This window comes from Aquila chrysaetos, chromosome 13 (genome assembly GCF_900496995.4).
Source record: "Aquila chrysaetos chrysaetos chromosome 13, bAquChr1.4, whole genome shotgun sequence".
Classification (NCBI taxonomy): Eukaryota; Metazoa; Chordata; class Aves; order Accipitriformes; family Accipitridae; genus Aquila; species Aquila chrysaetos.
Window position 1 is genome coordinate 652,630 of NC_044016.1, and position 26,143 is coordinate 678,772.

Here is a 26,143-nt window from a genome sequence, read left to right on the forward strand (position 1 = left end):
GACATCAGGATCAACAGCAGTGGCAAGCATCAGTGGAAAGCATCTAGTCCATCACGCTTCCAAAATACATGCCTGAGCAGTGATCACTCGATCATTCGATTCGTACAAACCTTAGAAAGGAGAGATTCACAGACACTGATCAATGAAGGCAAAAAAAATGTGCCAAAGGAGTTCCTTTGTTACCAGTCTTTAACCTGGACCTAAAAGAGCTGTTTGCAAGCAATTCCTCAGGATTTTTTCACGTTTCCCAATCTTCTTCAGTATTTATATATTTATTTAGGTATTTATATGTTTACATATTCAATCCTTCCTTACTGGAACCATTCAGGAAATCGCTTTTATGCCCAGGCCATAGTGACCTCAAGGGGCCCCTCTGGGCTAGATAAATTTCCTGATCACTTTCCAGTACCATCCAACATTGTCACAGGGGCTATAACGCTTGTAGCGCTCCTGTGTTCCCCTGCTGTCCTATTCGTACCTCCCTTCTGCTCCCACGTCCCTCCAGCAACTCCTAATTCTGTCTTCTACAGGCTTCTGCTTTCACTAAAATGATCAGCAAGTCAGTCACGAAAGCTGACATATTAAGTATCATTATTAGACTCTGGGGTGTCCAACCATTAAAAGCAATGGGAGAACAGGACAGTTGGCGGAGGCAGTGTTTCTCGAGCAGCAGTCTGTGGCGGAGAGACTGCCCGTAAGGTGCCAGGAGTGGGCTGCAAAATGATTGCAAATAATAAGAGAAAGGCAGCAGCTCACACACACATGCACACACTTGACCAAACAAGCAAAAAAGGGCAAAATAAATAGGAAATGCCTCTCGAAATTTGGCCTAATTAACAATTGGTTGTAAATGAAAACCACAGCAGCACCACTCCACAAAATGAATTTTAAAAAAAAACCATTGAGGTCACGCTTCTATTAAGAGGGCTGGAAAACAAAAGCCTCTCCATAAACTCAATCAGTCAATAATGCACCACATGTTACCCTTGAAAAGTCCTAATCATGAACAGAAGGGCTCCAGACATCTGCGGTTTCAAGCGGCATTTGACAGCATCAGAGGATATTTAGGCTACAGGACTAAACAAGCACCCATTTAACTGTGTGAGCTACAGAGATGCCAACAGCTAGCACATTCACCTGGCTATGGGAACAGATCTTTTTGTCTCTGAGGGTGGGGGGGAAAGCCCTCAATAGCTTTTCAGTAAAATGACACAATTTCAAATTGTGCTGAAAATCTGCATGTTATTCTGTGCAGAGCACCTGCCCTATTAGTATGCCTAAAAAATGAAAGATCTTTATGCTCACGTGTAACAGGGACATTTCAAATAGACTGGTGGGCAGCATCAAGCTGTTATGCATAGTGATAAGTTGTTATCCATTTAAGATTTCTTTTTATATCTTATAAATTAAAACACAGGCTGGTTTTGGGAATGCCTCTGGAGTCCAAAGCTGCTTCTCTTCTTTCATTAAAGCTGAAGCCTGGCGCTGAAGATGGCCCTATATTAGCCTGATTTGGGGTTTCACTGACCCTCTACCTTTTGTATCAGGATGACAGATGTGGAACTTGGACTGATAAGAGGGACTTACCACCCTTTGCAAAGGAAATTACCCACTCGGCTTCCTCCCTCAGGCATTTCTTGGAAATTAGTCCATTCAGCAGCCTAAGACTGGATTCTGCCTGTTGGTTGGACTTGGTTTTCCCAAGAAATACACCCGCAGTGCTATCCCTGGAGTCCTGATCAAACAGATGTGCTTCCCCAGTGGGACTGGGACCTGATAAAGAAGCCCTGACCAACACCTTGCCTTGTGCTGAGCCTCCCACTGGAAAGAGTACCCCAGCCCCAACAACAGTTCACCTGCTGCTCTACTTCACCCCATTTTCTAGATGCTGCGGTTGATGGTACAGCTGGAGGATCGCTGGTTTCTCTTTGCATATGTAAACCTTCAAACCTCCTCTCCGCTCGTAGGCGCTTGTGTCATCTCATCTGCTTTCTGGTCAAGGAGAATTGAAGCCAGTCCTGCAGTGCACATCCTATATAGGCCAGAGATATGGTTTCTGTGCCCTGCAGTCTGTCCCACCAGCAGCCCTGTCTCCAGCAAACCCCCCTTTCCTCGACAGCTCTTTCCCTTGCAAGGCATCAGAAATTTGTCTGAGATGAGATTGCACTAAGCAATAAGGTATGCCACAGAGCTGGACAGCATGACGTTGTTGTAATAAAAATAACGGTTCTTTCCTTCTTCTGCTCTGGTTCCCCTTTGCTGTCATTGAGTCGTGCTGTAGATACCTTTCTAACCTCCATGTTCATCCACCTCTGGCTGTACAAATTCCTTGTGGTGTTTGGCAAATGGACTGCCTTTCTGTCTGCCATTTCATTTTCCCCATGTATTTTCTATTTCCCTGCATGGACACTGCACCCTAAGCACAACAGCGATTGCTTGGCTTCTACCTACCTTTGGGAGACTTGGACTACTTAACCCGTTGCATGCAATACCCCAAAATTGCCAGAATGCATTCCTTAAAGCAGCCCGAAACTGTGCTTGTTTTGCCACTGTAAATGCACCATGGAGAAAATCCAAAGAGCATAAATATGCCAAAAATATGGAGGACGGGAGTTACCTACAAACGCAACTAAAAGAAACTTTGTTGAAATGTCTCTTGGGTCAAATATTATTTTAACACTTATTTTCTTACCTTCATTACTATCATCACCTGAAGCTGTTAACAAGGGAGACTGTCCTTGGGCATCAAAGTCTGAGACTGTCTTCACTCTTGAGTTAAAGTGATCAGCAGCTAGCTGCAAGCAGATACCCTGCTGAACAAAGTGTTCCCAGTTTGAACCCCTCACTAGAGATATTTGTGTCCTCTCTTGACAGTCATCATGTGTCTTCTGTACTACAGCACACTCAGCTGCTCTAGGACTAGTTTCCAAAGGCTGGAGAAGAGCTTTGCTGCTCTGCATTGGTAAATGGGGAGGAACTGTGGGAAGATGCGAGAAGATCAGGAGTGGAGAGGCTTAGCCTGTATCTTAAAACTGTAGAGTAACAAAGGTGTAAGGAATCTCTGGAGGTCTCTGCTCCAACCACCCCTCAAAGCCGGACCAACTTAGAGCTGGCTGCTCCAGGCCCTGTCCAGCTGAGTTTTGAGTATCTCCAAGGATGGAGATCCCACAACCTCTTTGGGATCCTGTCCTAGTATTTGAGGCTCTTCATGGTGAAAAAGTTTTTCTTTATATCTAATTCCTGTATCTAATTTTCCTTTCATGCAGCTTGTGACCATCACGTCTCGTCCTTCCACTCTGAGAAGAGTCTGGCATCATCCTTTCATCAGGTAGTTCGAGGAAGAAATAAGATCCCACCCCAATCCTTCTAAGGCGGAACAAACCCAGCTCTCAGCCTCTCCTCATGTCATACATTTCTAGTTCCCAATCATCTTGGTGGCCCTCCGCTAGGCTCACTCCACTATGAGCAGGAACTATGCCGTGAGCTGAAGCAGCCACCCCATTTAAAAAGTTACCAAGACTGTGAGTGAGCAGAGCTACACTGGGGCTGGCTGAATCTGAGTCAAAAGGACTTGTTTTCCTCCAGCAAGCTCTGATCTCTGCCTACGTTCCTCACTTTCTCAGAAGACACATTGCCTGTCCTTGGACAGTGAACCATTTTTTCCCACCTGCTTGGGCTCAGGTCTTTACTCCTGGCTCTCTTTTGACCTGTCAGTGAATTGTCCAGGAATACATATGGCAGTATATGTGTCTGAGCGTGCGTTCCCCACAAAGTCTGCGCATTTCACCTCTGTAACATGCTGTCTCTCCATAAAACTTGACTGCATTTAAATTCAATTTGGCTAGTAACTACTTTGTGTAACAATATGTATTTGGAAGGCAATAAATACCCCTGCTTTGCACAGAGGCCAGAATTAGAATATAGAGAGGAAGGCGAGTCAGGAGAGAAAAAGATCTACCAGCTTCTCTTTGGCAGAGGCAGAGACCAGCCCCTTTAAGTCCATCTCTGCCCCTGTGCTCGTGAACAGCTAACTGGAGTCTGGGGGTTTGTCATTACTGTAAACTGGTGGGGTTTCAGATTAGCAGGATCCTTGACACTGGGAGATCCTCAGAGGAGACTCATATCACCCAATATGGGCAGCAGTAAAGTTCCTACATCCCAGTGATGCTGCAAATACTGCAAAAATCAGCAAAGATGCAGACTCCACTTTGCTACAGCAAGTTTACAACCGCGCATGAGAAGTTCCCAAGTCCCCTTGTAAGCAGGAGTGTAGCCAGATGTGTTCTTCTCAGACAGCAGCACGGAGCAGACTCATGCTGGTGGGTTCAGGAGCAGCACTGGTATCCAGTTCCCTAACGTGGTCATAGATATCCTGCCCCATGCCAAGTCACGCACACTCTGCCCAGGTCCCTACAGCAATGAAGAGTGATGACAGTATCATCTGCTCTGCCTGTGTGGCTTTCTGGTGATCTCACGACTCGTGAGGGCACAGAGAAGAGACCCTATAGTTTGCTTATGTCCCCGCAGCAGAGCAGTCTGTGGCATGGCACAGTGTCCACCAGAAAAGCCCGCTCTCCTGAGCAGCTCTGCACCGACATGGGGGAAAGGGAACAGTTTCCTGCGTGAGCCTAATCAATTTTCCCTTAGACTGTAGAATTTGGGATTTTTTTTTTTTTTTTCTCTCCTATCTCTTGGTTTTAAGCATTTTAAATGCAATAACTTGGGAAAAAAGAAAACCAACCAAAAAACCACCAGGTACAGGGAAAAAAAATCACAGTATTTGCCCAACATAAAACCAGGAAATGCCGCATCTCTTTTATCTACTGTTCCATTTCAGACCATGCTCTAACCCATGTCTCAGACCGTGGTTACCACTACGGCATCAGTGCGTCCTTCTGCAGTGTTTGACAGTCGTACACATTTGCCGCATACCAACAGCCTTACAGAGGCAAACCAAAACACACTTTGAGGCATTTGTCATGGAGCAGGCGGGCTTTGGACCCTGCTAAAGGCAGACTCAGGAGAATCCTGACCCTCCATACAATTCACCGGAGAAAAAAGGGACTCACACACTGTACAACCCTGTAAGTCAGAAACCACAGCTTAATCCTAGCTCTTCCTCCCAGACTGTCACCTGCCTGCACAAACTGCTCTCTACCTTGGAGGAGCTGGGGTCTTGTGCTTCTCCTGCAAGGAGGAAAGTTTCCACCACCCTTTCTACAGGTACCAGAGCCTTTGCATGCACCTACTACCTGCAGCCTCCCTCTTCAGCCACTTTCAAAAAACCCACTGAATTAGTAACTGTGCACTTCACACCAAAGCAGACAGGGTCTGTCTCCGTGATTCCTCTTCCAACCTGATCCCAGACAGACCAACAGCAATTGGGGTTGAACCACATGCCGCTCTGCAGCAGAGACTGCTTTCAAATAGGAGTCATGATGAAAGGCAAGCACGGTCAGATCCACTGAGCAGCCCAGGCAGGAGTACATTACTTGCGGGACAGCCACAATTTTGCATCCATCTCCCTGGGGTTTTGGGGGGTGGAGGTGCTGGAAGTTTACCAGATGTTCTTAAACACCTTATCAAATGTCTGATGGGAGACAGCCGTCCACCCACCCTATGCGTACTGTGCTGCCAGCCGGGGGAAGATGCCCAGTGTAAGAAACCAAGAGAAATGTGATAAACCCTAGCTTAAGTTTAGCCAGTTCTGCCATCAAGGCAGAGCTCTAAAAACTTAGAGAAGTTGGGGCTAGTTGTAAGCCGCTGCTGTGATACGACTGGGTTCAAGTCAGTGAAGTTGGTACTAGCCTAAATTTATGCAAATTGAACTCACAGGGTGGCCTTCCCAAAGTACACGAAACACATCGTCTCTAACAGTCGCAGAACTTTGTTTCTATTCCCAGATCTGTCTTAACTGCAAGTTTTCAGTGATCGCATTAGGAAACGATAATTAAACTCTCACTGTTCTACCAGAGCTCCTTCATCTCCCTGCCCAGTGCTCCCATGTACCCAAGGATGAGCAGGGGACACCTTCCCAGAGCTGGAAAGCAAAGGGAGTAGAAAAAGAAAGCAAGAAAGCAAACAAAAAACCCAGCCATCACCAAGGTGCTGCCTTTGATTCTTTAATAAGGTTTTGGTAGTATACAAGCTTTTTTTTCTTTTTTTTTTTTTTTTTTTCCGATTGTCTGGATTAACATACATGGATTTAAAAAAGGCACAAAATCCATTGCACAGCTTCTGTTTTGTTTGTTTTTGATGACATTGCCTGTTCATTGTGGTTTCAAGTGTAGGATTTTACAGTACTTTGCAGCATTTACAGCATGGTCTACATACAGGTAATCAATGCATGCTTTTATACAGGAGACAGAATTCAAATTCTCTCTCAGTATTTCTATATACACAATAATACAGTGTTTTTCTTCTGAAAAAAGCTTTAAATTGGTCTTGCATGCTCGGTGTGCCAGAAGAATTAGTGCAAGCATATATTACAGTGTTATTGCAGTACAAAAAGGGGTTGACCTTAGGCTCTAAAGGGATTAGATACAGGAAGAATAAAAAGACTCAAGGAAAACAAGCTTTGGATCCCTTTAGTCAACTACGTCCTTCCAAATGGATCCCTACTCAGTACCGCCTTTAAAGCTACAGCAGGCTGCTTCCCCTCCGTCTCCCTGCTGCCCTCCCCCTGAGACGAACTTCCACAGCTTCTTCAAACCTTCTGTCCCTAGCAATCGATGAGGACTTCTGGCAACTTGAGGAAGCCCTTCTGCTCTGCCTCCTAATGCCAGAGACCTGCTTGAAGGGGATTCTCCTGAGATCCACTGCTTCAAGCAAACTCAAGTCCCAGCAGATGAAGTTTCTCAAGCAAACTAGGAAGCACAACAGGTTACCTACAGCTTTTGTCTCCTCTCAGTAGAAGGGACTACAGAAACCCACATTCACCTCCTACTTGAAGAGCAGTTGGTCAAATATGGTTTGGATTCTCTCCTGCTTAGCAGCAACAGAAGTCTAACAGGTGACACAAGGTAATGCAAAGAAAGGATATGCTGGTCCCTGAGATTCTTCATGGGAGCTGGAAAGTCCGAGAAGCAGAAATCAAGTTCCCAACATGATGTTAATTGTTCCATTGGGAATGGGAAGAGGCCTTAGTCCTGAGAGATGCAGATGGCACACAGACAGCAAGAGCCATAGTCCAGTCTTCCCTGCAACAGCTTTGATTTGGATACTATCAGGACCTTAGCATATCCTGGAAGTGACATTATCCTCTGCCAACATAGACTAAGCTTGTTTGGGACTGGGAGATCTGGCAGGATTGACAACAATGAGTGGAAAAAAACCCTAGAATCTGAGTTTCTGAAGCAGCTCTTTCTTCAAACCAGCATCAGATGAGGTAAAAGTAGCAGGGGTTTAGAGCTGCCACACTTGCTTGCAGGTTCTCCATGTTCCAAGAATCAGCACCATAAATGTCAGAGAGATGTTCTTCTTTCCAGCATCTTAGCATCAAATGTTCCACAGCCTTTCTCTTCAATTTTATGTTTTTTTACCAAGGTGAATAGGACAGTCCAGTCCTATGCTGGATAAGTGCTCTGCTCCTCCCTATTTGTGCTTTCGTATGTTGTTAGGTTTGTGCCAGTTTTCCTAGCGTCTTGGACGGAAGCAATAGCTCTGTAAAGGTGGTACACCTGCCACTTAGCTTCCCACCTCTGCACCCACCAGTGTCTCCAGCAAGAGCCAACGCAGAGCTCCCTGTCTGAGCAGACACGGGGACCACCTCATTTTTATCACTCATAAGAGACTCAGGAAATGGCGAGCAAAGTGGAAGGAAATGATAATCCAAAAATTGTTCTAGTCCCTAATTGTAAAGGCAACTTAATAGCAGCAAGAAAGAAGAAGAAGAAGGAGATTCTGAAAGCTAAACATCTTCCTTAGTCATAAAAATAACCAGAAGTCAGCAGTGCTGAATAAGAACCTGATCTGGCTTTTTTTTTAGGAAGGAACAAGCGGAAGGGGCAAGAGTCCCATGGAAATCCTCCTTATCTGACTTGTTCAGAGGAAATTTGCCATTGCTGTGTTTCACGTTGCCAGATCAATTAATTGCACTCATAATTAAACTGAGAAACTTGTTGGAATTGTTGGAGGAAGCCCTGGGGTTTCTTAGGAGGCAAGTGCACTAGATGAGGTAACTGACTTGAAACACTTTGCATTTGAAAAAATAAAACCTCCAAACATAAAGCAATTTTCTTTTCAAACACTAAAAGACATGCAAGTGAATGTAAAATGGGGATTGCTTCCAATCCCCAGGTTACATGGTTAGCAGCTTGTTTAAAATGTACATTCATTGTAACATCATTTTTTCAATGGCAGATGTAATACAAAGGAGTTGCAATACATCAAATAATACTTAGAAACATTTCCCAGAAATTAATCTTTGCGCTGTCCCATGGAACTGCAAATGCAGGTCTGTGTGTTATAGCAACCCAAACACAAAACACATGGTATAAAAATGCAACGAAAAGGAAGGTAGTACCGCAATGATCAGCATTTACACATTTTATTTCATGTTTTAACATTCCCCCAAATAGGTGTTTGCATACTAATAAATTACGTCCCAAGTGGCAGCACCGTTCCTATCGCCACAATACTCCGCCACCAGCTGATGGCGAATGGAGGGATACGTACGCTACAAGACACTGAATTAAGAAAACTGGGCTGGGCCAGGTTGTCAAAATCAGACCTGCAACGTGCAGAGGAGGCCAGGTGTGCCATCTGAACCAGACACCACGAGGATACTTTCTGTAACTGACTGAGATTCGTTCTTTGCAACAGCCTTTTGAGCACTTGGATGCGCGCAAAGCGGCCCATTACTGGCACAGAAACGCTTCTGTAAGGCATGACCACGTGTGGCCATTCGCACTCCACGTGTGGGTCATGAACACATATAAACATACATACATACAATCAGAAATGGAAGCTCCAGCAAAAAGCATCCCAACACCACCCTGGGGACAAGAGTGAGATCAGGAAGCGCATCTGGCTTATTTTGGTCAGTCTCTCCAGAAACTGTCGTCTCCTCCAGTCACTCTGGGGAGGGCTGGCAACTACAGGGGAAGTAGATCAAGAAGAGAAGCACCCCATGTTCTCCAGCTGAGAAACATCTGGGGCAATTTATTCACTATAAACACTAACAGGAGTTTAGGGATTTGCAAATCATTCATGATTTTCAAGGCTTCAGACCTTGTCTGCTAGGAAATGCAAATTTATTTTCTTCAGCCAGCCCCTCGAAGCCCATCTGTTACTGCCAAGCAGAGCTAGACAAATGTACAATAGCTGTCTCCAAATAGTTCTTTCCCGTTTGTCACCAAAGGAAAAACAGAAGAGGAAAAATAAAAACAAAAGCTTCTCTTTTGAATAGATTGGGATAAAAGAGCCCTTTCTTATTCAATGTGAAAGTCGCAAAATGGTCTCAGCTCCAGGTAAAGTTCTGAGAGTGGCGTGAATAAATCTCCACTGACAACCATTAATAAAATGTGTCATTCATCTAACCCAGCAGTTTACAATAAAAATAAATTAGGTCATTGACGCTGTATTATGTGGCTGTAATACGAATGTGACTGGATATCACGGAGACTCCACATAGGCTAAGGAAGAGATGCTAGACCCACTGGACAAACACGGTGGGTATCTGTCACCAATCCCTCCAGATGAGAAGTAGAAAATCTCCTTGTATTTTCAAGAACAATCTTGTGCTGCTGCCAAGTTCCACATATACACATCATGGAAGATTAAATGATGGAGGTGTGAGAATGAAGGACATTAGAAAACAGGAAAAGGACTGAACACATCTTTCCATGCTTTCTGATCTTCAGTCTCACAGTGCATCCTATTGTTGAGCTATTTTACAATACAGGACTAAACTAGCAATGGTTGTATTTTCTTGCCTTAATTTATTTACATAGGATCACAGCACCAGATTCAAATAGTGCATTTTTACATGAGAGAGCAAGTGAAGTTCCTGGTGATTTGCAGTCAAAGAAATGCCTCAATGATATTTGTTATATTTGGTATATATAGGTCCCACCCACTGTCCTGACAATTTCCCCATCATGAAATAATATTCTGCCTCCTGAAATGCTCTCTGTGCAATCAAACTCTCACATCTGGCTTCATCCTGACATGTTCTGAAAATGCTTTATTTGCTGCTGACTTCCTCCAGCGGTCCCGCATGTCAAACAGCAGGGAAGTGACTCACAGGAAAAATAAAGCACTTGGGGATCTTTTGGGTTAAGAGGCCATAGGAAAGTAGGAGTACTGTGACTATTAGTATTGTTTCTGAATAAACTCTGGAAAGGCTAAATTGACGTGTTTGCCCTGGTTTCCCACCTGACTGCAGAACGCTTCTACTACAAAACAAATTAGCAAGTCTCTCGGAAGAGGCCGTACGCTTTGGGGCAGTGTAGCCAGTGATAAAGATGGTACCAAAGCCTGGTGATGCTACTGAAACAAAAGACAAATGAGGTAGTTAAACACTCCAAAGTAAACCCTTTGGAAGGAATGTTTGAAGCATGGAGCAGAGAAACATCCCAAATGACATTTGTTTTGCTTCTCATCCTGAAGTGCTCACAGCCTACAGGAGTTAGAAAAGAAGGTGTATGTTAACCGGCTTTAGAGTCACCTTTGGAAAAGAAACGCAGCCCAACTACTGAAGAGTCACTCAACCCCTCTGCCTCGTGAGCAGGCTAGGGAAGCTGTTGAGGACGCCTTTGCTTATTATCGCTGATCACTTTGAAACAGTTGGCCTCTTTCCAGAAGGCCTATATGCAAAAAAGATATGAAAAATTGATTTTTTTCATCTCAAAAAGGAAAAAAGATTGTTGACTGGTTCTTAAAGGCATACTGCCTTCTCATGTAACACCCAGGTTTGACTGCCGCAGAAGCAGCTTGGGAGAGCTAGCTGCTAAATGGGATCGCAGAAGAAACACGGAGCTTGTTTAAAACAAGATATTTTGATGGCCTAATGCCAGTGGCACAGGCTAGATAAGGGAAGAACTGTCATTATATGTGCCAAAGTGAAGAACACCAGTCCTCAAGGTAAAAATCCTCCACTCTGTGATACCTCCAGATAAGACAGGCAATGAGAGGAAACACCAGTGAGTTAAACTTTACAATTAATGAACAAAGTGTCAGCTCTGTTGCACTTAAAATTGCCCTCTCCTAGCTGTTTGGAATACCCTATTTCTTTCTGTTTGTATTTGGATTCCTCCCACCCCCAACTCCCAGGCTGGCGAACGGGGACAGCAAGTGGAGTTGAGACATTTTCTCACCCACAGAGACCAGGCACCAATTGAAATGGAACTTAGAGACAAGCTCACGACAATAGGAGTGGTGTTTACGTGGTTTGCAATCACAGATGGTAGCTGTGTCTTAAGGGAAAGAGCATTGCCAGCTCTCTAAATTTAGCTGCTCATGTACACAATAATCTGGGGGAGTTTGCTAAGTCCTAAGGATTCCAAGATTTGAAACTTGTGAAACTGTCCTGAAAATGGAGGGTATCTTCTATTATCACCTTTGAAATCAAACTGCCTTTAAACAACGTGATCACTATTCCTCACACAGACTCCATGTAGAGCTGAGACCGCTCCAAGTGCCAAAATGTGCCATTTTTCACTGTTTCCTCCAAGGAAATCAGAGAGAGGGAAGGCAAGAGGCTGATCAAAGTGCTACAGGGACTGTATGGTGCAACATGAGATAGGCAATGGGTAGGAAACTGGTGCAGGAGGCAAGCCTCGCATATTCTCGGGAATGGCAAAGGCAGGAGGTTGTGCAGGTACCCAGGGATGCAATAAGGATGCGGGGGATGAGACACCAGGAATGGCAACAGAGGTTGAACCACAGGGGCAGGTGAATGTACGGGGTGGGACACGCACTGGCAACCAGGGGGGACTAGAAAGAGTTTTGCCATATGGGGAAGAGATGGGATAGGCAAAGGGGAACAAAGAGGCAACTGGATCTAAGAGAGGTTCTTAAGCAGTGAGGTGAAGATGAGGGGGTTCTGCCTCCTCATCACATTGTACGTGAAGCCTACCAACAGCTCAGGGCTACAGCTGACTGCTGTTGTTCTTGCACCCAGATTCAGATTTAAACATAAGCTAACTGGGTGGCAGCCGAGCAGCGATATCTCCGCTTACGGAGCAATGGATGAGATCCCAGAGGAGAATGCCAGCCAGTCCTGGAGTCAGCTGCTTTATCTCAATCCAGTCTGGAGGACAACTGTTCAACTACAGCTTCTTCAACTTGGGCTGGGGAGGTGGCAACTGCCTCCCAGCGCTGGAAGGGAGAAGGTGCGCTCAAACTCTCACCCTTGGCTGAGCACCTAGTAACTGAAAGCTAGAGCAGGTTCCTACACACTCCTCAAAAGTCATTTGGACACAGGATTTGAGAGGTGGGCTGATCTGCCTCTGTCCTTGGGGATCCTTAAAGAATCACGACATGAACTACAGGAAAAGAGCTGAAGGAAAGGTCTTGGAGTCAACATCTGTCATACGGAAAGGAAAGCATCAGTCCAGGTTGGAAGTCTCTAGGAACCACAAAGACACTTAGCCCAACAAATACAACTTCTGAACCAGTTTGTCCCTGTCAGAGCACCAGTCTTGCAGCAGCCTTGACCACCACAATGTCCAGGTTCAGACCCACAACAAAAAAAAGGAGTGGAAGAGCAAGAGATACTTTTCATCATGAAGAGGTAGCGTAGGGATGGGATCATATCACCCATACGGCTGCCTTACAGGGCATTTCTATCTTACATTCTGTCATCACTGTAACAAAAGAGACTTTAAACAGTGAAAGAGGTGATGCAACGTTAACTCTTCCACTTACCTGCCCCTCAACACTGGCAAAAAAGTATGGGAACGGTGGACAAAGTCAGGTTCACACCAGGGTCTTTGTCAACATGGGTATATTGACAGGTTACTCCTAACGCGGATGCATTGGCATCTGCAAAATTGCACCTTTGTCAGTATAGCTTATTTTCAGTCAACCCCCTCCCACCAAAACCTTCTCCACTGAAAGTGAATGTGTGCTGGATAACTACAGTTACCCAATTCATGCTAGCTCAACCCAAGCATTTACAGTAACGTTTTCACAGAAATCACATCTCATTAGCTCCTTCCTGTGGGAAGGAGTCTGGGGAGAGAGTGATAAATTGGAAACATCTCCCATTCTGCATAGAAAGAAGGTGAAAGGAGCCAAGAGACCAAGATATAAAAGGATGGCTTTTGTATGTATATACAATCGATGTGCATTTGCTCGCTGAAGTACAGCATGAGATCCTAGCAATAGCTACCTGTCCTTCTGATGCTAATGATGTCTGTACTGTAAAGGAGTGGCAAATGCTCATTTCAGTCCTCATTTTGGATTCTGAGGAGAACAAGTGCTATGTACAATGGGAAGTAAAAACAAGAACGTCTCTTTCAGGATGCAAACCCTGTTCTTGGATCCTTCTGATGAGCACAATTTGCCTAAGAGTTTGATGCTGAAAGGGAATTTTATTTCACTAGTATTGATTTACACTGACTTACCCCAGCTGAAGAATTTAAGGAACCTTATCAAACATAAGAGGAAAAATAACTAGGGCAACTAACTTTTCAGCCCATAGCCCCATGATCACTTTTTGTGTCAACAACCCTCCATCAGTTGTTTTTTTCCCTGCTGACCCTGGCTTGCCAGTACTGTCAGTTGTGCAAATGGACAGTGAACCAAAGCAGGAAAATGAACCAAAGCTGAAAACAACTCTCCTTCTCCCTGTACAGGTCCATGCAGCCACATGAACACGGGCACTGGCACAGGAGAAAGGGCTGAAAGGGCTCAATGGGATGGGGTGGGCGTAGGAGGGTACCTCTTAGAGAACCGACACTTCTGTTCCCCTAACTTGACCATAAAAGCGCAGACTTCAATGAGAAATGGCTGCTTGCCACTTCCTTTGAGCTTTCTGGTTGTTTTTTTTTTTTTTTTTTTTTTGACAACTGATTTTGGACATATTTACATTTATAATTGCAGTCATTGTAAATGAAACACAATAAATAAATGCAATATAAATGTAACCTACAGAGGTTTTTCAGAATTGCACTGTAACTAGTTTTAATATTAATTTATTACATTTCCATATATATAAAAAGAGAGCTATTTTCACATTTCTTTAATTTGCCAACTGTTCCTCAACAATATGTGGATTCCATAGTAATTATTACAGCATTAGATGAAGATGTTAAAAAAATCTGCAAATTGACTATTTTTAATACTCTTTGCATACGACTGTAACATCAGGATACCAGCCATTAGCACCAATTAATTTGTTCAGAATTAAATTGTAAAAGCCATACTGATCATGAAATAAAACTTCCCATAAAACCCAGGCAACAGCAACATGTCCAATTACTCTGGTATAGAGCCCCAATTTAATGGTTTAACAGGATTGGTTTAGAAATCAATATCCCACCTTATAGAATCCAAACAGTGAAGAATTCAATGTCTTTTAAAAATGTATTTCAGCGGTTTACCACCCACCTATGTGTTTAAAATGAGCATCTTCTAGTTTGACCTTTGTTACTTTATCTTCCACCTAGAACCTTATCTTTGCCTGGCAGATTAAAAACCCGTCTTGTTCTCTTCAGGCAGGTACTCCTAACAGCAATCATGTCACTTTTTAGTTTTGTCTTTAATGACAGACTGCATTTCTTCAAGCTCATTCTACAAGGCAGGTTTTACAGAATCAAACAACTCTTGTATTGCTTCTGCTTTTTTAGGTTTTGAAAATCTTTTAAAAAAATTTCCATACAAGACTTGGATATGATGTCTGGTAGTGATCTCACTAGTACGAAAGATCTCCCCTCTGCTCACATCTTCATTTTCCTGCTGATACATCAAAGAATACCTTTTTTTTTTTTTTTTTTTGCTATAGCAGCATAATGAGAACTTACATGCAGCTAATTATTTCCCCTAAACTCCCACCTCATTTTGGGAGACAGCACCTCCCAGGGCACGGTTTCTCCCACTCTGTGCGTGTGACCTATATTCTTCGTACTCAAAACATGACCTTGTCCCTGGCTGAATGCAGTAATTAGTTTGAATGCAAGCAACTTATCCAGCGATCCAGATCTTTCTGCAGAGCTGGCCTGCCAGTATTATTTTATCAAGCCACCCATCTTCCTGCCACTGCAAACTTCCTCCTCAGTGATTTCTTTTTTCTTCTTGACAGCCACTAAAGGCAAAGAATAGTGCTGAGCTAAGGGCAGGAGATCAGGTGTCCTGATGAGAAACATCCCCACTTGTAAGAGATACCAACATATAAACATGTTATGTTTGGTTAGTTGGTTTTCGATTTATTAATAATTTTAACTAGAAGAAAGTCTTATTGAAGTCTATATAAATCAACCATCTTTACCAATCAGACTTTCGAACTTAGAAGAAGAACAGTATCAAGTTTACTTGGCAAGAACAGTTCTATATATAACCATGATGAGTAGCATTAGATAGATTACTGCCCTTTAAATTTCATGGATGGAGCTACTTATTGGCTAGTCATTGTTTTTGTCTGAAATGGGCAGGTTAGAGTTTATAAATACCCAGTTATCCTGTTTGTTCCCTTTTCTCACTGGCAAAACTAAAAATTGTTTGCTAAAAAATAGAACAATAGAAATTTTCGTTCCTAAAATTGACCTTGAAAAGTGAACGTCAGTGCTTTGGAGACTATGAACTAAAAATTATTAAGAGCTACTGATTTTAAATCTACTTCTTTCACAAATTCCATTTTCTCTGCAATCTGCTGTTCTATTAAAGTCTCTACTGAACATGGAAAAAATAACATCAGAGGAGAGGCTGCTTAAGGAAATCCCTTCTCATGTCACTTTGAGAAAAGCAAAGCCTTGCTCTTTCTGGTTTCTGTGCTTGACAAGAGAAGAACTGCCAAATAGGATTAGGCTACCGGTTAATTCAGCCCAAGTTTTTTCTGGCAAGGCCTAGAGCCTTTTTTAAAAATAAAACTGATCAACAAATTGCAGATGATAATTTTGGCTGGGCAGTAAAGTGTCCTGTTCACTCACGTCCTTGGGGCAAATCAAAAAGAAATTGATGTCACTGACTCAAGAATGACTGTGGGAAGAGACTGGTCATGCCTACGTTCAGTCTTCTCAAGGAGGGTGTGTTGACCCCTCCACCTCCATCCCCGCACCCACCGGGATGCTCTGTGGGATGTCCTGCGGCATGCAGACCCACCGGGCCAGGTCCTACGAGCTTCAGAAAGCATCACCCACCCCGTCGGGGGTTGCAGCGTCTGGGGTTGCTTATAGAAGGGTGACTCTGATATTAAGGGAGCCTCAGACAGGGCAGGTACACCTACAGCAATCAGTGTTTGGAAGGAAGCGTTCATTGCAACTGCACGGGCAACACCCTACCTATGCAGTAATCCCTCCGTGTCACAACTTTCTTCCAAAAACCCATACTTATCCCATGCCATTTTCACACCTGCCTGAGCTTTCTATACGTTTTCTTGTCTGTATCCTGTGCTTATATACTTTCTGCAGAGTATTCTACTTTGGAGTCGCACTTTCCTAAAGCCCTGAGCACCAGCAATGACCCCTTCTCCTTTAACCCTAACATCCATACTGCCTCTTCTCCCAAAAGACCAGACCAAGGGCTTATTTCACTAAAAGTCAGTTACTACATTCACTTTACTACTGAAGGTCTTCATACTGCCTGGTGTTTTACACTGCAGCTATACTGAGAAGGGCAATATATCCCTGCAAACCCAGGAAATACTTATGACAATTTAAATTAACTTTGATCTCCCTTTTCCTCTGAGATTTAAGTCAGTTTTAGACAAGGGCTCCAGGGGCTCTGTATACCAAGTGCTGAGGCCAGTTTATTTCTCAAGTGAGCTCTGTTATCACAGGCATTTCCAAGCAAGGCCAAGAAGCAGGGCTGCTCTGCCACTGGAAAGCTGCAGGTGCCTAAAATTTCTGGAATTTAGAAACAGTGTAATATACAGCTGGATCAGTAAGAAAATCCTTGCTATCCAACTCTCGACAGTCAGCGCCTCTGGGGGAAGGCAGGTAGATTTGGAGCAGCTTAGGAGTGGAGAGCAGACAAACAGGTCCGCTGTCACGTAACAGAGGCAAAGCCAGAGAGACAGAAACGTGGCGGTCGCTGCGTGGAAACCAAACTGCAACAAAAGCAAGGGGATTTCCAAAGCCAAAGCAACAAAGAGATACATGATCGTAACTCCACAAGAGGGACAAATCCTGAGGTCCTGCCTCAGGTGAGCTTCCAGTGGGAGTCTGCCTACATCTAGATGGAGTAAAACCGCCTGCAGATTTGGCCCAGTGTAAGATACCAACAAAGACGTTTGAACCGCTTTGCCCGCCCCCCGGGGAAGGTAACGCTTGCCGATACCTCCGCGGTCTCTCCGCTCCAGTCATAATTTGACAACGTTTGCGGCTCGATCGCACGCGTTCAGCGAGGCAGCCCTGCCCTTCCTACCCCCGAGGCGGCAGGACGCGCGAGCGAGTCTCTGAGACGAGCCCCGGCGTCCACCTCTTTCACACACCGCGCGTCCGCCATCCGCGTTCTCATCTTCGGCCGCGCTGCCGCCCCTCGCCCAGGTTGCTGGGAGGTTTAGAAAGGCAGACGTTTTCGGTCTCTGCGGGGTCTGGTTGCAGGGGCTTTGGAAGTCACAGTACCTTAGGCCAGTGTTGTCTGGGATTCAATATTGCATTAAAGTGGTGACACATTGTGGGCAGGTGGGATCTATTATTGCATTATGGAGGCTGCTGCTTCCCTGAACAGGCTATGTTTTGTGTGTGAAGCGGGCCCACACCTGCTGGAGCTGGGACCTGGAAATGCGGAGGACGGAAGGCATGAGTCTGTGGTTTCCTGCCGTGAGGGGCATGTGCCTGCGGTGGGGCATGCGTACGGGACTGCTCTCCGCTGAACGGCTGCGCTGTATGAAAGTGCCACCAACGTGAGGGTAGTGTTCTGTCTCCAGGGTTGAGGAGGAGAAAACGGAGGACGCCAGTCTTCTCAGGGGGCTGTACCTCGGGAGGGAGTGCTGAGAAGGCCTGTCCTCCTCCAACTGAAAAAGACCAAGAAGAGTGGAGGAAAAGGTGTCAGGCAAAGACTTGACTCGCCCCTGGTTTGTGATGCGCATGCTGCGGACATCTTCGCTGGCGGATGAAAAATGCTTTTGCTCTACGCGGGGCGTACTTACTGCTCTGTGCCTATAAATTCCCGGGGATCCTACGGGCACCGCGGGAACCTGCCATTACGGGGGGCCTGCCACGCTCTCCCCAGCCACACGCGGACATGAGCGATTCAGGCCACGCGCCTCACCTCTCTGTTCCTCTGGCATCACTCATCTTGACACGTCATTAGGCTAGTCATACATCTTGCCTATAGGTAACAGTCAAACTCTGAACGCGCTTGGAAACCACGTGTACGAGAAAAGGTGAAACACCTGGTGCTAAAATGATTATATGTGTTTAAAAGTGAGGGATTCTCAGGGGCTCTTTCAAGGAGTCTTACTAAAACTTGGTCCGGGGATTTGCAAAGGCAACTTTGGGGGCTGTTAGTGGACTTTTCCTTTTCCCACACTTACACTGCCGGCCTCCCGATACACTTTTATACTGAGTACCTGCAGGGGGAGTGTTAATGCTTCCAGTTTTGGTAAGTGGAGTATTAGCAGCAGCTGGAAAGGCAGGCAGAGTATAATTCTCCTTTCAGTGAGAAATTCAAAACACAGAGCCACGGGAGGACGTGAGGAGAAGATGCACTCTTAGGTCCCCTTTCTGCTTCTGTGATGCTGGGATGGCCGGGAGAGGGAGGAAAGTATACTCACAAAGGAGAGCTTGTGCCAGGAGGAGATCACAGTCCCTACCTTCCCTTTACGCGCTGAATGGAAGAGCAAGGCATTACGGGAATGACTTCAGATTCTTCACCCTGAAAATGCTAAGCCCTTCCTCTCCTTTCTACCTCTGCTATGAAACTAGCACTTTCACAGGGGTCAGCAACCTCAATTTCCAAAACCAGACCATTTTTCCTGGAATTATATTTTTGCCTTTCAAATCCATTCCCTTCCTTGTGCTGCATTTCTTTTCAGTAAGTCTCTGCAGGTTTCAAAATGTAATTGGGAAATGTGAAAAGGCAACATTTTATTTTCTTAAGCCAACACTGCTCTCCTTACCTTACTAGAGATGTTGCCCTTGGAAATGATATGAGAAAAAGAGCTGAACTTCATCCAGTCTCATCTCTTTCCTGTCACCTTCAATATCTCTGCAGTGCTTTGAGGCAGGTATCTTATCTTCATAAGCGTCTGAGAACTACTCAGCTTGTGGTGGGCATTAAATGTGAAAAGCAATTATTCAGAGTCCTAAAAGTACTGCGTGTCACTGCATAGATCAGACTCTCAGATAATAACGTAATGCTGTCATACAGAGTATTTGAGAGAGACAAATTCTAGACAGCAGCTCTAATTTGTCATATTCTCTTCTTTGCGTAGATGGTGTAGAAATTCAGTCTTGGGTGCACTATTTGCAGGCTGCACAACTAAGCATACTGGAATTCTTATTACTACTTTTTTCCTCCATGTTTGGGCTCAGCATATTGTATAATTTCCAATGTATGTATCATCCCAACATGGTAAACACTTCTCAGATCAAAAAGGATCACTCCAACTACCCAAAAGGATCTCCTTTACAGCACAGGACCAAGGACCTTGCCCAGGCCATGAAGGGGCAAATTGCAACACCCCACCAGCAAGCACACTTAGGTATTGCTGCCTCCTGGCTGAAGCTGAGGTTACAGACACGCCACTTTTCTTCACTGATGCTCTAATGCTTAAATTACACAGTCAGCGCTGGAGGTGCTGCCTCCTTTTAGCCTTTTGCCCTTGGCCGCAAACAGGCTGAACCACGTTCCATCAGGCCTGTTCTGCTCTGTTTGGACAGGAGTAGTATGACACCTCTCATGTGAAGTCCCAGAAAAATGTGATGTTGATAGAGGTCAATATATTTTAAAGATATAAAATGTAATTAGGAATATCTGCTGAGCTTAAGGTTTTCATTGTTGTGACCTGTATATATATAACGAGCGTACCTGAGCATTACTTCTCTTACAGTATCACCCTTTGCTGATCCTTTATTCCTAACACATGGATGGACAGGGACCCTGAATCTAAAGAGCGTATGGGACAGAGGCCAACTCTACATATACCCTTCTCCATCTGCTGGCAAGCTCTTCTCATGCGGAGGGAAGCCGGAGGAGCTCAATGTCAAAGAATTGCATCATCTACAACAGGCACCAAGTGCAGCTCAAGGGGAATTACACCGAGTGAGGGGCAATGAGAGTCTGCCCTTCTTCTGCAAACACCCATTTCTCACTACTGAGAAATGGTCCCTCAGGTCCCCTCAGAGCAGCCCACAGACGATGCTGTAGAAGGGAAAGCAAACCAAGACCCATAGCACCTTTTCGTATCTCATTTTTCCTGCTGCCTTCTTCCCCCAGCCTACCTCTTCTGCCCAGGGTTATAAACCCGAGGGCCTGCTGTGTTTTGCTTCTACCTGTTGCTCTATTATTTCAGCCCAGCTTTTCTTCTTTCTGCCTCAGAGCCAGTGAAGTTGTAGTTTCTGTCCTCTCCTCCTGCTGTCTATAGGCACTCTGGGAGGGACAAAGATTTCCCTCCTTACTTTTCCAGGGTCTGGGGCCACAGAGGCCACCGGGCCCAAAATAATACCCAGAGAAATCCCTGCTCAGCTTTCAGTCCTCAGTGCAAATCAGAGTTCCTCCAGGTAACAGACCCAGGGCAACCCAGGGCTCTACACCACATGAACCAGTGAGGCAGTACAGATCACCCAAAATGCTGGAGCCCTGTCCTTGTAGTGAGGCAGCCCTCTCCTGTGTCTCTGTGTCCCTTTCTGAAGAATAATCATTACCAACTTAAATCAACGGAGGAAGAGAACGGCACACTGGAGTTGCTGAAGTTGTTGTGCTCTGATCAGCTGTGCTGCTCCCAAGGGTATTGGGCAACGTCACAACTATAGCATCCCTCAGATGAGGCAATGATGAAGTTCAGGAGCATGGGAGCACCCGTGGGCTCAGCACCAGAACAGAGAATATTTTCTTGGCTCAGTGAGGGTCTCAGCACAGTTTTTTACAGAAGAAAACCAGTGATTACAGGTAAAGTTGGACTCCCAGGTGAAGCTGGCCCAGGAAGCCTGTGCAATGTGCTTCTGACTGTCTCCTGTCTTACCGATGGTATTACCAACACAGGTCTTCACGCTGAGTATCCTTGCGTGATCTCTCAGCAAAGATGCCAATGGTGGGGTATGGTTGGGAAGGGCTCATAAGCTCCACAGCTGCTGCCCTCTGAGGGTCAAGACATGGACAACTTTAAATAAGTTCATTTTTGGCATTCTCCTGGCTGTGGAAGGCTGGCTGTGGGAGAAAAGAGGCCTAATATAGCACCAAGGGAGATTTTTTTAAGATTGATTCTAACTACACAGCTAATTTGGTGAGGAAATACACCAGTGCCTTTTCACATTGGGACCTTTTCTAAAAGATGAACTCTTGGCTCTGGGAGATGGGACTGTAAGACATAGTGTAAGCAAAATGCTCCCTGAACTCTGCAGCATATATCCAAGAATAGGTAAGGAAGAGTTAATATGATCTCCCACTATTCCTTCGCTTTTCTTGCGTTTTTTAGATGCGACATCATTTGGACAGGCATGTTTTAGGCAGGCAAGTCTCAAAACATTTTGTACAATGCCAACTGCACTAGCAGCAAGGGAGATTCATGGAGCATGGACCTACAGTCAGAAGTAATTGCTAAAACTCATAAATGAATGAACATTTGTATTTCTTTCCAACACAGAGGGCAGCAGTAAGTTGCCATCTCTGTCAAGTGTCAGTGAATTTACCCAGCATATTTAAGAACTTGACAGGTTTTTAAATTGTATTCCTAGGTGTGGATATAAATGGTTTCCAACAATAACAGCAATCCTATGTCAGGATTAATATCTAAACAGAAGTGCAGGTTCAATTTTTTTTTCCACTCATTTTTAGCTATTTCTGTAGCTTTATCTGCACATTAATGCATAAAAATAAGCAGAGATTTATTAGTACATTCCTGAAATGCATACATTGAAGTAAACCCTAAGAGCTCTGTTAAACAGCTTGCTGGGTGCCTGGTGCTGCACTGAGCAGCGCACAGACAGAAGGGCCTGAACAGGACATAAGTTTCATGACAGACCTGTTTTCCCTTTATACCAGGGCTTCCCATGAGGTCTACGCTCCACTGCAGCTGTCTTCTTGTCAGCTGAAACTGGGAGATATCTAATATGTGAGAATATTTGGGTCAGAAATTCCCCCAGGCTATTCAGAGCCTCCTCTGTACTTGACTTTACCCACAGCAGCATCTGTTCATAGTGTGTTCCCTCTTACACCCACAGTTTCATGAGGACACCACCATCCCTCACACTTGTACTACAATATCTTTTTTCCAACAGATTCATATATTTGAACAAACATCTGAGCTCTAAACGAGGGTAACTCAGGGAACTACAGGCTGGTCAGCCTGCAGAGAGCATGGAGCAAATCATCCTGGAAGCCATTACCAAACGTATGAAGGAGAAGAAGGTGACTGAGAGCAGTCAGCATGGATATATGAAGGGGAAACCATGCCTGATGAACCTGATAGCTTTCCGTGATGAGATAACTGGGTGGGAGGTTGTTTATTTTGACTTTAGTAAAGTTTTTGACACTGTCTCCCATAACATCCTCATAGACAAAATGATGAAATATGGGCTAGATAAGCAGTGAGTTGGACTGAAAACTGACTGAGCTGGGCTCAAAGCATTGTGCTTCGGGAAACAAATTCCAGCCGGAGGCCAGTCACTAGTGGTGTAGCCAGGGGTCGATACTGGGGCCACTACTGTTTAACAGCTTCGTTAATGACCTGGTTCAGAGATGATACAAAACTGGGAGGAGTGACTGACACACCAGATGGTTGTGCTGGTATTCAGAGGTGCCTGGACGGGCTGGTGAAATGGGCAAAAAGGAATTTCATGAAGTTCAACAAAGGGAAAGTGCAAAGTCCTGCAGCTGGGGAGGAACAGCACACACTAGGGGCCAACTGTCTGGAAAGCAGTTTGACAGAGAAGTACCTGGAGGTCCTGGTGGACATTAAGCTGAACACAAGCCAGCAAGGTGCCTTTGTGGCAAAAAGGGCCAACAGCCTTCTGGGCTGCATTAGGAGGAGTGTTGCCAGCAGGTTGAGGGAGGTGGTCCTTCCCCTCTACTCAGCACTGGTAAGGCCACACTTGGAGTGCCATGTTCCAGTTCTGGGCTGCCCAGTACAAGAGAGACATAGAGATAGTCCAGCGAAGGGTCACAAAGATGATGAAGGGACTGGAGCACCTCTCATTTGAGGAAAGGCTGAGAAAGCTGGGACTGTTTAGTCTGGAGAAGAGAAGACTCAGGGGGGTTCTTATCGACGTTTATAAATACCTGATGGGAAAAAGAAGATGGATCCAGACTCTTCTTAGTGGTGCCCAGTGAAAGGACAAGAAGAAATGGGCTGAAATTGAAATACAGGAAATTCCATTTAAACAGAAGGAAAAGTTTTTTTACCGTAAGGGTGATTGAACACTGGAACAGGTTGCCCAGAGAGGTTGTGGAGTCTCCATCCTCAGAGATATTCTGATCGGACACTGTCCTGAGCAACCTGCTCTAGTTGATCCATCTTGGAGGACAGGATGGGACTAGATGATCTCCAGAGATCCCTTCCAACCTCAGCCACGCTGTGATTGATAATCCAGAGGTCACTGTCTTTTTGCCAGTAACAAGTAATGGCTTATATATTGGAGCCAGAGAATGGAGGAACAGAAGAAAGCATTAGAGCAGGGATTACCCATTTGTTCTCAGTACTTTACTGACACCAATGGATGATCACCAGTTTTCGGGAGACCAGAATGAGGTCCCAAATCGGTACAACAAGGCCTATGACCTTAGTCATGGTAGTTCTGCATTTAGTGACATTTTTACCTATCTTAAAAGGCTCAGTTCATATTCAAAGATAAGGAAGATTTATTCTCACACACACACACACACACACAATATCTAATCACAGTTTCAATCAAACCCAGAGGAAGCCCAAGCCTGAGCTACAGGAAACATCTGTCAATGCTAGTGAGGCCTTCAGTATTTTCATTAGTTAAGTCCTTGGTCACCTTCTTATTAGCATCCCAACCAACTGTCCCTCCATCTCTGCTGTACCTAAGGAGAACAGGCTTCTGCTTTCCTTGAGACACCAAGTCATTTTCCCTTTGAGAGTTAGCAGTTGGTTTTGTGACAGCAAATGGAAAAACATGAATGTCACTGCAAAGCTGTGTATATAGAGGCAACTGAAGGGTCCAGACATCAAAGGAAGCACAGCTAATTCCTGGCCAGCCAAAGAAGTCCAGTGTTGGTCTGTATGCACAAAGCTAGGCCCAGGAGTAACTAAAGGCTATTTCAGAGCACAGGAGCAAAAAAATGCACAGTCCCCTGGAGAACCAAGGTTCTCTACTGTATTAGCAGTGATCACCCACAATTGCATTAATCTACCTGTTTTGCCTGCTTTTTAAGTATCACTGTGCAGTGATAAGCAGCCTTCATACTGCATCACGCTCCACTCCCCCAGTCATTTCACATAGCAGTATAACATGCTGTGGCCAAGCAGGCACCTCCAGCCTTCTTTAGCTATGCTAAATAAGTCAGTGAAGTGTCCCTGCTGGCTCTTACAGCTGGTTCTTACCAGCCGGCTCTTGCCATGTTCATCGCATCTCGCACATCTTGCACATCTTGCACTGACCAGCCCAATAAGTGTACAGACAGAGCAAATTCAGACACAGATCCTTCCAACTCTGCCAACCTTGCCTATGCAATCTCTAGACATCTGGGGCATTCAACATATTGGCTTTATGCAGCAAACACTACCTAGGAACCTTGCAACTGGACACAGTCTCCGTGAGAAGCATGGACTGCTACTATCCCGTGCTCAGCAGGACAGTCCCACTAGTGCCTGCTGTCAGTACTTCTATCCTTCCTGTAAATACTGCAGCTTCATACACCTTAGTAAGGAACATCTTGCCTGGCAGGCAAGGATTTGGTTTGATTCTTTTTATATAGTTTCTTGTATCCTTCATGTTTTGCTGCCAAAACTAACAGTCCTTTTTTTCTTGTACCTCTCCAGGATCCAGAGAAGAGAGGAATCTGGGCAAGGCCTGAATGGAGGGATGTTCTTTTAACATGCTCCAGTCCAGTGAACACTCCCTTAGAGAATAAGCTCAAGAGGAAATGGGAGATGGAGTTACCATCTTCCGGAGGGGAACAAGCGACTGCATGAGTGCCTGCTGTAGGAGAGTATCACTGTGTCCATGACCCGAGACTCTCCTGCTCTTTGCTGCACGTAAGGATCCCACATGCATGAGAGATCTTCATTAACATAAAAATAGAAAAAGCCCTCAGGAGAACAATTCTATTGTCTCTTGCAGTGAACGCTCTGGGACAGCCTTCTTCTGAATGTCTGAGAAATGAAGATTAGATATGACAGAGGAACTCTGAGCCTAACACTATATCATGTTTTTCCAGGTAATCTAATAAATTATCTCCCACTAAAAACTGAACTTCTTTGTATCGTCAGAGGACCACAGAAAAAAGCAAAACCAAAATTAAAAAGCCCTCTACAACTATCTGGAAAAAACACAGTAGGTAAAGAACATTTCTGTGAGTAAATACCTGGTAACAACAATGCCAGTCACTGAAGTAAGTTTGTCGGGATGTGTGTGCTGGTTACTCTGAGCTTTTTATTAGGTATTTAGAAGAAAGTTTAATTTCAGGGAGTTATTTTATGATTTGCATTGCTGCAGGCCTGCCCAGTGCTGGTGTGCGATTAGGTCAGAGGGCGTTCTCTTGCCATACACTGCTGTTGCTGCTGAGAAACTATGTGGAGAAGATTTGCTAGCGACATCTCCATACAACTAAGCGGTTATTAACAAAACACTGTGGGAGAGCAATAAGAGAACTGATTAAAGATACTCACAACCACAGCTGTGCTCTCCTCTTG

At 44.9% G+C, this 26,143-nt stretch overlaps 1 protein-coding gene across 8 annotated transcripts in view; it reads right to left on the reverse strand.

Moving 5' to 3' along the window:
• The window catches only part of TTBK1 (tau tubulin kinase 1), a 121,006-nt gene that overhangs the window by 10,787 nt on the left and 84,076 nt on the right, over positions 1-26,143 (reverse strand). The gene's annotated exons all lie outside the window — the stretch shown is intronic.